The sequence below is a fragment of the Stegodyphus dumicola genome, chromosome 2 (assembly GCF_044657685.1).
Source record: "Stegodyphus dumicola isolate Sdum_Otavi_A_Nest chromosome 2, ASM4465768v1".
Lineage (NCBI taxonomy): Eukaryota > Metazoa > Arthropoda > Arachnida > Araneae > Eresidae > Stegodyphus > Stegodyphus dumicola.
The window spans coordinates 16,843,200-16,854,142 of record NC_140769.1 but is presented as its reverse complement, the minus strand read 5'-3'; the positions used below and the strand labels follow the sequence as shown (position 1 = coordinate 16,854,142).

Below are 10,943 nucleotides of genomic sequence, written 5' to 3'. Positions count from 1 at the left end.
CGGTCCGTGGCAGTACCATTATCTGTGGGAGTACCATTATGTGTGGGCCATACCAAAAGCGTTTTTGGAACAGGATAACACTGAGCCATACACTGCTCAGATTAGTGTAAGCGATCAGCAGGTTTGCAGATGCTCTTGCAAAGCCCCATCCCTCTATCTCTTGTCAGTCGAGAATCAGTGGTTCACGAGTGGAGATTAATTGAATATCCTCACACCCACGCGAAACAAAAATTAACTATTGACTGGTACCCAGCCACTACATAATTCGGACTGTGGTCTAGTCGATGTGTCATTATGTTCAGCTATCAATAATTTTAGTTTAGAATGAGTTCGAGTGATTTTTAACTTTTCACTTATACATAAGTGAAAGTATATCTATGTTTCAAACGTTCACATGCCTGATATCTTATCATCCAACATTATGGGTTTTATCATTTAGGTTTTCCTGTTTGTTTTCTGTATTTATACAGATATGCATTCCCTCCTAGTTCTAATTATGTTTTATGTGATGCTTAGGCTATGGTTACAAAATGCATTGATGCTGTCCATCTTTAGTAGGTAGCATCTTCGAGAGATGACTGAAAGCCTTACGGACTGGTTGACCATTTTGAAGCTGTTTCTGGATTTAATGGGAAGCTTTTTTTTTTTTTTTTGTTCTGAGTTTTTCCTTCTTAGTACAATTTTAAACTTTTATTTAAATTTGTGTTTTTTTTTTAAGTCTATGTTTTACGTTTGTTCCATTCAGCGTTTGTATTCCGCCTTTTTACACACTAGTAATAATCTTGTATTAATAACTACTGTAAAAACACAAAGATCTTACTGCTTTATTTTATGAGCAAAGTTACATACAAAATGTTAAAAATCAGTCGCAGAATATTTTTATGAAAAGTTAATTTTTTTTTTAAATTTACTGCTCTGTGTTATAAAGAACATTTAAAGTAATGTTAATAAGTTTTATAAATCTAAAAAAGTATCTTAAGTCAGGTTTAATTATAATTTAATAATAATAATAAGCCTCATTAAATGCGATACTTATTGCTACTCGTTTAATTCACGTACAAGAATATAACGTTAGAGTTATACAGGTTAGTAGCTTTTTTAAAATTCTTTTCCTTCTTCAAGCAAGGGAAAAAATAAATAGACAATCTGTATCCTCTGCGGTACTCAAACCTTGAATCTTCTATTTGCTACTTGAATGATACTCCAATTGCTACTTATGTGCTAAGTAATTAACAGCACAGGAGTACACGTGGAGAATGGAATAAAGGAAAGTACTTACAGAGAACGTACCTGCTGTTAAAACTTTTTGTTTTGCTTTTATTTCTTCTATTTATTTATTTTATGGTAAAGAATGATGAAGAACGATTATAATAATATATTTTAATTTTAGGTTTTTCTTGAAGACTTAAGTTTCGAATTTGAAGTAGTTTCATTATGAAATACATACGCATACGCGCTTTTATGAGGAAAGTAGATTACTTTGGTTAAAACTTGCTTTCAAAGAAATGCTTTGAATTTCTAGTAAGCGAAAAATATATTTTCAAATTCATAAGAAGTCATTAATGCTTTATTGCACTTTTCATTTTTTTATCAAAATTTCTGATAATTAGTTTATATTTAACTGTATAATTACACTAAGCAAATATTAAAATACCTCATATAAGATGCGAAATAATATTTAAAAAATTTATTATGTATTACAAAAGTTTTAATAACAGTTTTGAATTCAGTATGCGAAATAATCTTAACCATATCTAAAATCTTCCAAAACTTTCTTCTTCATGAGTGAGAACTATTAAACTTGATTTGACATCAGAATAAGAATTCCTGGTAGAACTACAAAGAGTAATAAGTCTTCTCAAAGCCTCGAAACAGGAGAAATTAACTGTACCCTCACCGAGATTCGAATTACAGATATTCCACTTCGCATCTGGTTGCGTCAAAAACTTACACCATAACAGCACACATGGAGGATACGATAATTCCTTACATTCTTCCTTCACCCCTACGTAAATAAAGACTAGGAAGAGGAAAAAGACCAGATCCAGTCGATGAAGTTCAAGGGTTGATAAGTTATCATCTACCTTATTTTTAGTTCTGCCGCTATTAACAGAATTATTTTTATAGAATTATATTTTCATTAACTAGTTATCTTATCATTTCAGCTGTTCTATTTTTCTGCTTTTCTTCAACTTCAAAGGAAATCATATTAGCCTGCAGTATAAATAAGAATTTAATTTCAATGTTTAGTGGAGAACGACTGTTTGCATTACCTTGCCAACGAAGATTTGCTTGCTTTGTTTCTCTGCGAAAAAACTAATGTTCTAGCTATTATTTGCTGATATTGCAATTAGATTCAATTTATTTTCGATTTTGGGTAAGAAACTTGATCGTACTCGCAACTTAGCGGAAGTTTAGTTTCTGTTACTTTCACAGTTCGTGTAACCGTCAGGTGGACGTGTAAATAAATATTTAATTTTGAATTTACTTTGATTGTGAAACCTCTAATTAGAAAGCCACATGAACCGAAAATTCGTTCAGTAGTCTTTTGAGGTTAATTTAATTAGCTCTTATTTTAATAATTTGATTATACAAAATACTACCCGCTTGCGCGAATAGCAGCCTAAAATAGTTATTACAAAAAAGAAAAAAATATTTAATGATATGTAATGATCATATGAGTTCAATGTGAGCAGGTATGGCCAACCTGCGGCATCAGTGCCACAGGGTGGCACGGCAGAGTTTTAAGATTCGAAAAAATAGTAATATCGTCTGTATCAATTCCCTCGATAGATACACACATAAACGCATTATAATAAAGATATTTTAACTCTTTGAATTTAGTTTAGGCATATTTCACTATGACGCTATTCTCCAAGTTCAACTAAATTGAATAACAAAATTTGAGGCAGTGGGTTTAAAATATCTGGAAGAAAACAATGAACTGCCTATTGAGTGCTTGCCACTCAAACATGAAGATTGGCTGTGGAATTTAACTTTTCTCACTGATATTATAGGACGTTTAAATAATTTTATTTAAGATTACTGGGAAAAGTTTTTTTTTCTACCCTAGTTAGTCATATATTTTCCTTTGTGCTCCGAACTGTGATAGATTTAAGAATTTAATATCCATTTTGCAGAATTCATTTAGTGCTAGGTTTGACAATTTCCAAGATGATAAAAAAATTGTTGATCTTTTCACAAATCCTTTTTCAGTTTCTCTGCAAGACGTTAATTGTTACCCAACTGAAATCCAAATCGAAATTATTGATCTACAGCCACATACTACACTAAAAAGCAAATATAAGGAACTTATTTCAACTGCATGTGATCCAAATTACATTGAATTTTGGAAATTTGTAAAAGCAAGCAATTTTGCAAACTTACTCGATTTGGCTATCAGATATTGTTGTAGGTTTGTGAGAAAAACGTTTTCTGTGAACATAATAAAATCAAAACGTTTAAAAGATTAACTGATATGCATCTAAAACAACTAATTTTGTTCAAGAACTAATCCTAATATAGATAACATGGTAAAAAAGAACTATATATTAAAAGACCACATTAATTAAGTACTGGTTGTTTATTAGTTTGTAGAAACATTAGGTTACTTGTAAAAGCCAGAGAGATGAAAAATGAACAAATCCCTTCACCGGGAATCGAACCACGGACCTCTGGAATACCAGCCCAGCGTGCAGAACCACTACACCACGAAGGCAAGCTAGGAAGGCGGGAGAAATACCTTACAAGTTATTTAGAATTAAATGTTTCAAATTATTCATTTTTATATTATACATAACCTAATTGACTGAACCTTTAAAAATCTTTATTCACAATAAAACCCTAGTTTGTACTCTTTTTATTATATTATTTTGTAAATGTCCACTACTAAGACTTACATTTAAAAAAATTTTCATAATCAGCCTAAAACATATAGCATTTTTCACCTTTTTATATTTTTTACTATGTTGAAAAAGTTAGAAGTGGTACCCATAACTTTTTTTCAGATAGTGGCATTCTTCCCAAAACGGTTGGCCACCCCTGAACTAGAGTGATAAAAAAAATATTAAATATTTTTAATTAGTTCTGACAAAGCAATTAATATCCATACTATTAAAATATATACGCAACTGTCTGCCTGTTTGTTTGTGTCATTATCGCCTCCGGAACAACTAAGAATTGCTTTGGCAACATCTTTGTTTCAGATTAAAATAACTGACGTGGTATGTTATTGCCACGTTACTTTATTTATTGATATTGAGAAAAAGTTGTTATATTACATTAAATTTAAATTATGAGGTCATACATATACATATCAATCTGAAGTGTCCAAAGTTTCTGTTTCCTGGTTTGGAAAAAAAAAAAAATCTGAAAGCTTTCAGATTTTACATTACGCTCAAAGAGACTTTTTTTAACGTTTTGTGTGTTGCCTTTATTTATTAACTATATTCTACAAATCAAAACCTAACAGTACCTAACCTTAAAATCAAAACCTAATATATCATCAAGCATTGTTGGTTTCTGATATTGTTCACGCAGAGTATTGATTACATATAAAACAAAGAAAACGGTGTCTCAGAGATTGGAATAAAAAACAAACAAACAAAAGATGGTTAGCATGTTGCAGTTCTTCCTTTCTATTTTCTCCTCTCTGCGGAACTGTTTATGTTGCTTTTTTTACTTACTTTTCTGTTGATGAAGAAGACGTTTTTGAAAAGCCAAAACATCTGTTTAGTTCCGGTATTATTTGTTTTTGCGCTTTACAATAATATTTTCTGTAGGATTATCCCTTGAATAACTGTTAAAAGAAGAAGAGTTCCCCATTCATTCTTTTTTACTTCTGCTGTTGTTGTTTGTGGAGAGATTTTGCCCCTTCACGTTAAAAACGAAAAGACTATTAAAATAATGGACGCAAAAATGAGAGAAATTAAGTGCACTGACGATAAAAAAAAATCATGACCATACAGAATCTCCAACCAAAGCTTCAACGCCGTAGAAGAGTTAGTTATTAAATAAAGCTGTCGAATATTTTTAGAAACTACAATCAGCTTCCGATTTACAGGGCAAGACTGGCGGCGAAATGTTCCGTCAATCCAAACCATGTGTAAAGTAACTTATGTTAATTAACTAATCCAAGCCATGTGTAAAGTAACTTATGTTAATTATAATTTAATTCTTTGCTGTAAATTCTTCTTTTCGTATTCCTAACTAGACTGCAAATTAGCTTTGTGTGTATTTAAGCTGAGGGTTCTAGTAGTTCTTAGAGGACAGCTTCTGGCAAACGCGTGTGGTTGTTATCATTTTCGCCAGCTCTGCTTAAATGTTATATTCCGGCTTTAGCATTCTCGTTAGCCGATGTTTTAAATACGCTTCGGTAAAATATCTCAACTGGCTTATTTTTGTCTATTTTGTGTATAGTCTTACAGTACTTTATTATTACTGGGCCCCTTTTTCTGGGCTATAGGGACACTCGTGTCCAAGTGGACAGAAGGATGCCTCCAATTCTGCTACGTTATTATAGTTTACTTTGAACTGTTTGTTGCGTTAAGTATCCACAAGCAGTGGACGTTTCATCTGTAGCAAAAATTGTGCTTGTTCTGTTAAATTAAAACTAAATTTAAAAAAAAAGTTTATTTTAACCTTCTTCAATATTGTGCTATTTAAGATGTAGCGACAATTACTAATTTAATTCTAGATAATATGTTCATTAAATTATGCCCATTAAATAAGGAAACGAATTCACTGTATATTACGAAATAATAAATATTATTAGAAACAAAGAAATTAATTTACAAAGAACAGTGCAGTTAACTCTCTAGAAACAATGCATTTACAACACAGTTAAACACATTTACGGATTAACCAGGTCTTGCCTAGAAAAACGTCAAGTTTCTTTATTGAGGAAGGGTGAGAAATGAATCATCGTTTTAACAGTCAGATGTGCTTTCCTCTGGATTAAATTGCTTGAAAATGCAAATAAATTATTAATACCATTTTTTCCATTAAATATAATATGGTTTATTCCTGTTTTCTTCTTTTTAACCCAAAAAAGCTATTAATCTCGAAACACGATTTTGCGACAATTCACTTTAAATGATTTCCACTGTAAACTCGTTGTTTCACTTTTCATTCGAGTCTGCTGCCATTCGGTATAACGTAAGATATTTATCTTTCAAATTTTTTGTGTCTGTTTTTGTTAATAAACTAAGCTGTTTAAAAGCAATAGACACAGTTCTGAAGAATATTGTTTATTTTTTATCAGGTTGATTTAAATGCCTGTAATTTATGATATAACTAATTCAAAACATTATATTTAATGTTTTTATAGAATTATTAAGTTGTCCGGAAAATCATGCAGGTTTTTAAACTATATCTTTAAAGTATCATAACCCAACTCAAAAACAATGCATTTTTTGCCAACGAGATATAAGTTTCTTTATGCCGGTAGAATAAAATTCTGAAATTCTGGACGCGATAAAAATTGTTAAAGGCGTTTTTGGCCTCGTTTTGGTTTCTGAAGCATTTTTTCTGCAGAAGGTTATCCAGATGTTTGAAAAGGTGGTAATTGGTCGGCGAGAGGTCAGGCGAATATGGGGGAAGAGCGAGAGTCTCGTATCCCAATTCGTCCAATTTTCTGTAGGGTCAGTTGCACGACGTGTGGCCGAGCATCGTCGTAAAGAAGAACTGTTCCCTATCTGTTGACCAATGCCGAGCACATGCATTGCAATTTTTGGTGCATTTCCTTGATTTGCCGACAGTACTTAATCTTCCGTAATCGTTTCGTCCAGATTTAGGAAGCTGTGATGGATGAGATCGGCCGCAGACCACAAAACAATCACCATAATTTTCTTTTGGTGCAAATCTGGATTTGGAAAGTGTTGTTGTGTCTGACCGTGGCCCAACCACTGAGCCGAATGTCGCCAGTTGTTAGAGAGAATCCACTTTTCATCTTTCGTAACAATTCGATCAAGAAAAGGGTAGTTTTTGTTGCGGAGAAGAAAAGCAGACGATACGAAACGGCGATTTTTTTTTCTTTTCGCTCAATTCGTGAGGCACCCACTTATCGAGCTTCTTTGACTTTCCTATACGATTTAAGTGATCAGAAATCGTTGTTTTGCTTACGCCAAGCTCCTCCGCAAGCTCTCGAACAGTTGTACGTGGGTTTGTTTCAACTTAAGTCTTCAAATCGTCGTCATCAACAGCTGAAGAGCGTCCACGAAGCTCTTGACCTTCCGTGTCAAATTCTCCACGACGAAACTTTTGGTACCACCATTTAACTGTAGATTCATTTACACTTTTCTCACCCAATACTTCGTTGACATTTCGAGCCGTTTGTGCTGCCCTGTGGCCTAGCTTGTACTGATAAAAGTAAATTTTCAGAAAATCCCGTTTTGACATCTAAGCGAAAACACCTAGTAAGTATTTTTAATATAAATTTGGAACAAAATGATTATTATAGAAATATAGAGCAAAAATTTCAAAATGATATATAAACCGATGTAATTCAAAATATTTTGTTGTTAAAAATGCACAGGAACTATAAACAATTGCAAAAACCTGCATTATTTTCCGGACAACCAGATACGTTATATAATTGTTTTCTTTTCAAATATAACAATCCCATAATTAAGACAACAATAACACGCCGAATAAATACTAATTCAGAAGTCAAACAACAAAAATCAGCGTTAATTTACAAAACTTTCACAGGACTAGTTTCGATGGTTTTACCGAACCATCATCTTCAGCTGCAAAACCGCAAATGAACAAAGATTAGAAAACATGAAATGATTATTTCCTATCTTGTTCATTTGCGGTTTTGCAGCTGAAGATGATGGTTCGGTAAAACCATCGAAACTAGTCCTGTGAAAGTTTTGTAAATTAACGCTGATTTTTGTTGTTTGACTTCTGAATTAGTATAACAATCCCATGTTAGTCTAAGTCTAAAGCACAGGCGCATAGGCACCCAACGTTTAGCTTCCATGGGCCACACTGGAAGAAAATGAGATATTTTGAGCCACATACATTATTTCTACCAGTGGCAGCTCGTGTCCTTCCAAATAAGCGAATTGCACAGGTTTTCATTGAAAATTCTCGGGTTTGCTCCAGTTTGACCGCTGAAAGAAATTTTGAATTTCACCTTTAGAAGAAAAATATACGCGTGTAACTATATTAGTTCAAATATGCAGAGTGTGTATTACATATAAGAAAGCGCATATATAGAAATATTTCAAGAGAATCAGTAATTAACTTGCTTCATATGGCAAGCCGCCACTGCGTAAAAACTCAGGATGGCTGAAGAGTTTAGGGGAAAAAAAACGCAAAAAAGTTATTTAAAATTTATAATTTTTTTTAATATAATGATAGCAACTTAGAATTATTTTGGCACTGCATTTCATCTTTTATGTATAAAATTTCATTATAATTTTTTAATTACAAAAATAACAAGAAATCATAAAATTAATGTAATATTTGATCTTGAACTTGAGAAAGTAATGCGCGAATATCTAATTTGATTGAAGTGGTTGGAATTTTCAAGGAGTTCTAGAAGTGTTCGTCTGGTGTTCTGGTTCTAATTTTACTCTTAGTAGGGTTCACTATTGAAAATATTCGTTGACAAATATGCGAATTGCCAGATAATGATGACATGAATAACGCATAACTGTGCAGCGAGGTATATTTGTTTAATATATATGTATGTTAGGTATGATTTATAAAAGTCCAACAAAGAGAAACGATCCAATTTTTCCTTTATTTGAATGTCAGTTAGCAACTCTATGCATTCGATTTGAAAATTTGCTGGCAGTATTTATACCGACTTTAAATGGAGTCGCAAAAGTGCACAAATTTTGATTATTTTTCGGAAAACTTTGAAATATATTTTCAACTTTTCATATCAAATCGAAAATTAAGGCTGAGTTTTCCCCATTTTTAGGTTATGATAGTTCAGCGTGTTGAAATGTAAATAATTGTTTGCATTTATTTGGGCTCAGTTTATTTAGTCTTCTATTCTCAGACTGTCAAGCAGTAATAGAGTGGCAATTGCTAACAACTACCGAGCTCCTGTTTCTACATCTTTAATGCAGTGTAGTTGTGTCCACTACGAGAATTGCATGAAAAACATAAAATGGTCGTTTTGCAGTGTATTCTTTCTCGTTGTGGCATTCCCGAAAATGAAAAGGCAGATGAGCTAGCCAAAAGAGGATGCGATATTATTCAAGTTTGAAACAGCGCAAAAAATAAGTATATATCAACAAAAATCAGTATGATCTTCAAAACTAAGCAATAGTCACAATTCAAAGAAAGAATAAGAGACAAACTGGGGAAGAATGACATCGATAGAATCCCAGCTTATCCCAGAAGCAGAGCTGTAGTTGCCATTTGTTTAACTACACTGGTGAAATAAATTAAGAGAGTTTGCATATTTTATCGAATTGCTTTAAACGAACTGGACTGAAGGAAAAACCACTGCTTCTAGATAAAAATGCAAATCTTGTACGGCAAATACGTAAGCGTACACGTGTGTGTAGGTGGTACCAGCAGAAAAACAGGCTTTATAACAGGCTGGAGGTAAGATGAATTCGCTAGCACACCTCGGCGAATTTCTTGGTTTTATCTTGCAGCAATCGGTTAAATTCACATCCGAACAGTAAAAATGAAAGAAACCACCAACATTTAGATGATGGAATGAGGTGGCGAATTGTGGGGAGGCTAAAGGCAGGCCAATCGCAAGTCCAGATATGCAGTGAGTTTTAACGCCCAGCGTCGTGTGTAACCTATGGAAATAGTTCCAGGATACTGGATCCATTGAGAGAAAGCCTGGGCAAGGTCGTCCAAGAGCCACTACGGCTAGAGAAGATCGTTATTTGTCCATTTTAGCGAAGGGCTACAGCTTCTCAACTCTTTCGGGATCTGTATGCAGCCACGGGAACCCGTGTAACAAGCGTGACTGTTTCCAAAAGACTAAATGAGAGAGAGTTGTTTGCCAGAAGACCGGCTGTTTGTGTCCCGCTCACGTCTACGGACAGGAGAGTCCGATTAGCATGGTGCAGGCAGCCTAGTGATTCGAGTACGGTGCAATGGGCGATCGTTATGCTCATCGACGAGTCCCGTTTTAGCCTAAACACCGATTCTCACCGTACTTTCATATGGAGAGAGCCAGGCACCCGCTACCTACCTTCCAGTGTCCGCGAGATCAATAATTATGGCGGTCGCAGTGTAATGGCATGTTGGATGGCCGCACACTTCTTTGACAGAGGCTTTGTGATTGGTGTGAGGTATAGAGTTGAGGTCTTGGAGCTTTATGTTTGCCTTTTCCAGGGTGCAGTGGGCTCCGAGTTCATCTTACAGGACGATAACGCGAGGCCACATAAGGGACATAGAGCTCTTCTGGTCGACGAATTTATCGAGAGTGAGGATATTCTCCGGATGGATTGGCCATCCAGGTCTCCAGACCTCAACCCTAAAAAGCATGTTTGGGACGCTCTGGGGAGGGCAATTGCAACTCACAAACCCCTCCAAGAACCATCCAGGTACTGAAAACAGAGTTGCTGAATGAGTGGAACCAATTGCCACACGCACTGATAAACTGCCTTATTTCCAGTATGACATCACGCTGAAAGGCCTGTATGGCTGTAAGAAGGGACCATACTCCCTATTAACCCATTTCTATTGTCTTCTGCAACCGCTGTTTCAGACCTTCAGACTCCCATGAGTGTTACACACGAACATGTGTGCCTACTATAACTGATGAATGTTTATTTAGTTTGCATTATATCAACATATGTTCACACCAAATTTTATTAAAATCTGTCCAGTAGTTCTGGAGAACGTAGATCAAATACGAAAATTCTCTTAATTTATTTCACCAGTGTACAATAAATGACTGTTTATATGCCCGCCTTTAAAAATTCCAAACTGTTAATAGTTCTGCCTGCCTCCTT

The 10,943-nt window shown here is 34.4% G+C and overlaps 1 pseudogene; it reads right to left on the bottom strand.

Annotated features, from left to right (window-relative positions):
* Nucleotides 1-6,761: 6,761 nt before the first annotated feature.
* LOC146998363 (histone-lysine N-methyltransferase SETMAR pseudogene) lies at nucleotides 6,762-7,398 on the bottom strand (annotated as a pseudogene).
* Nucleotides 7,399-10,943: the final 3,545 nt, after the last annotated feature.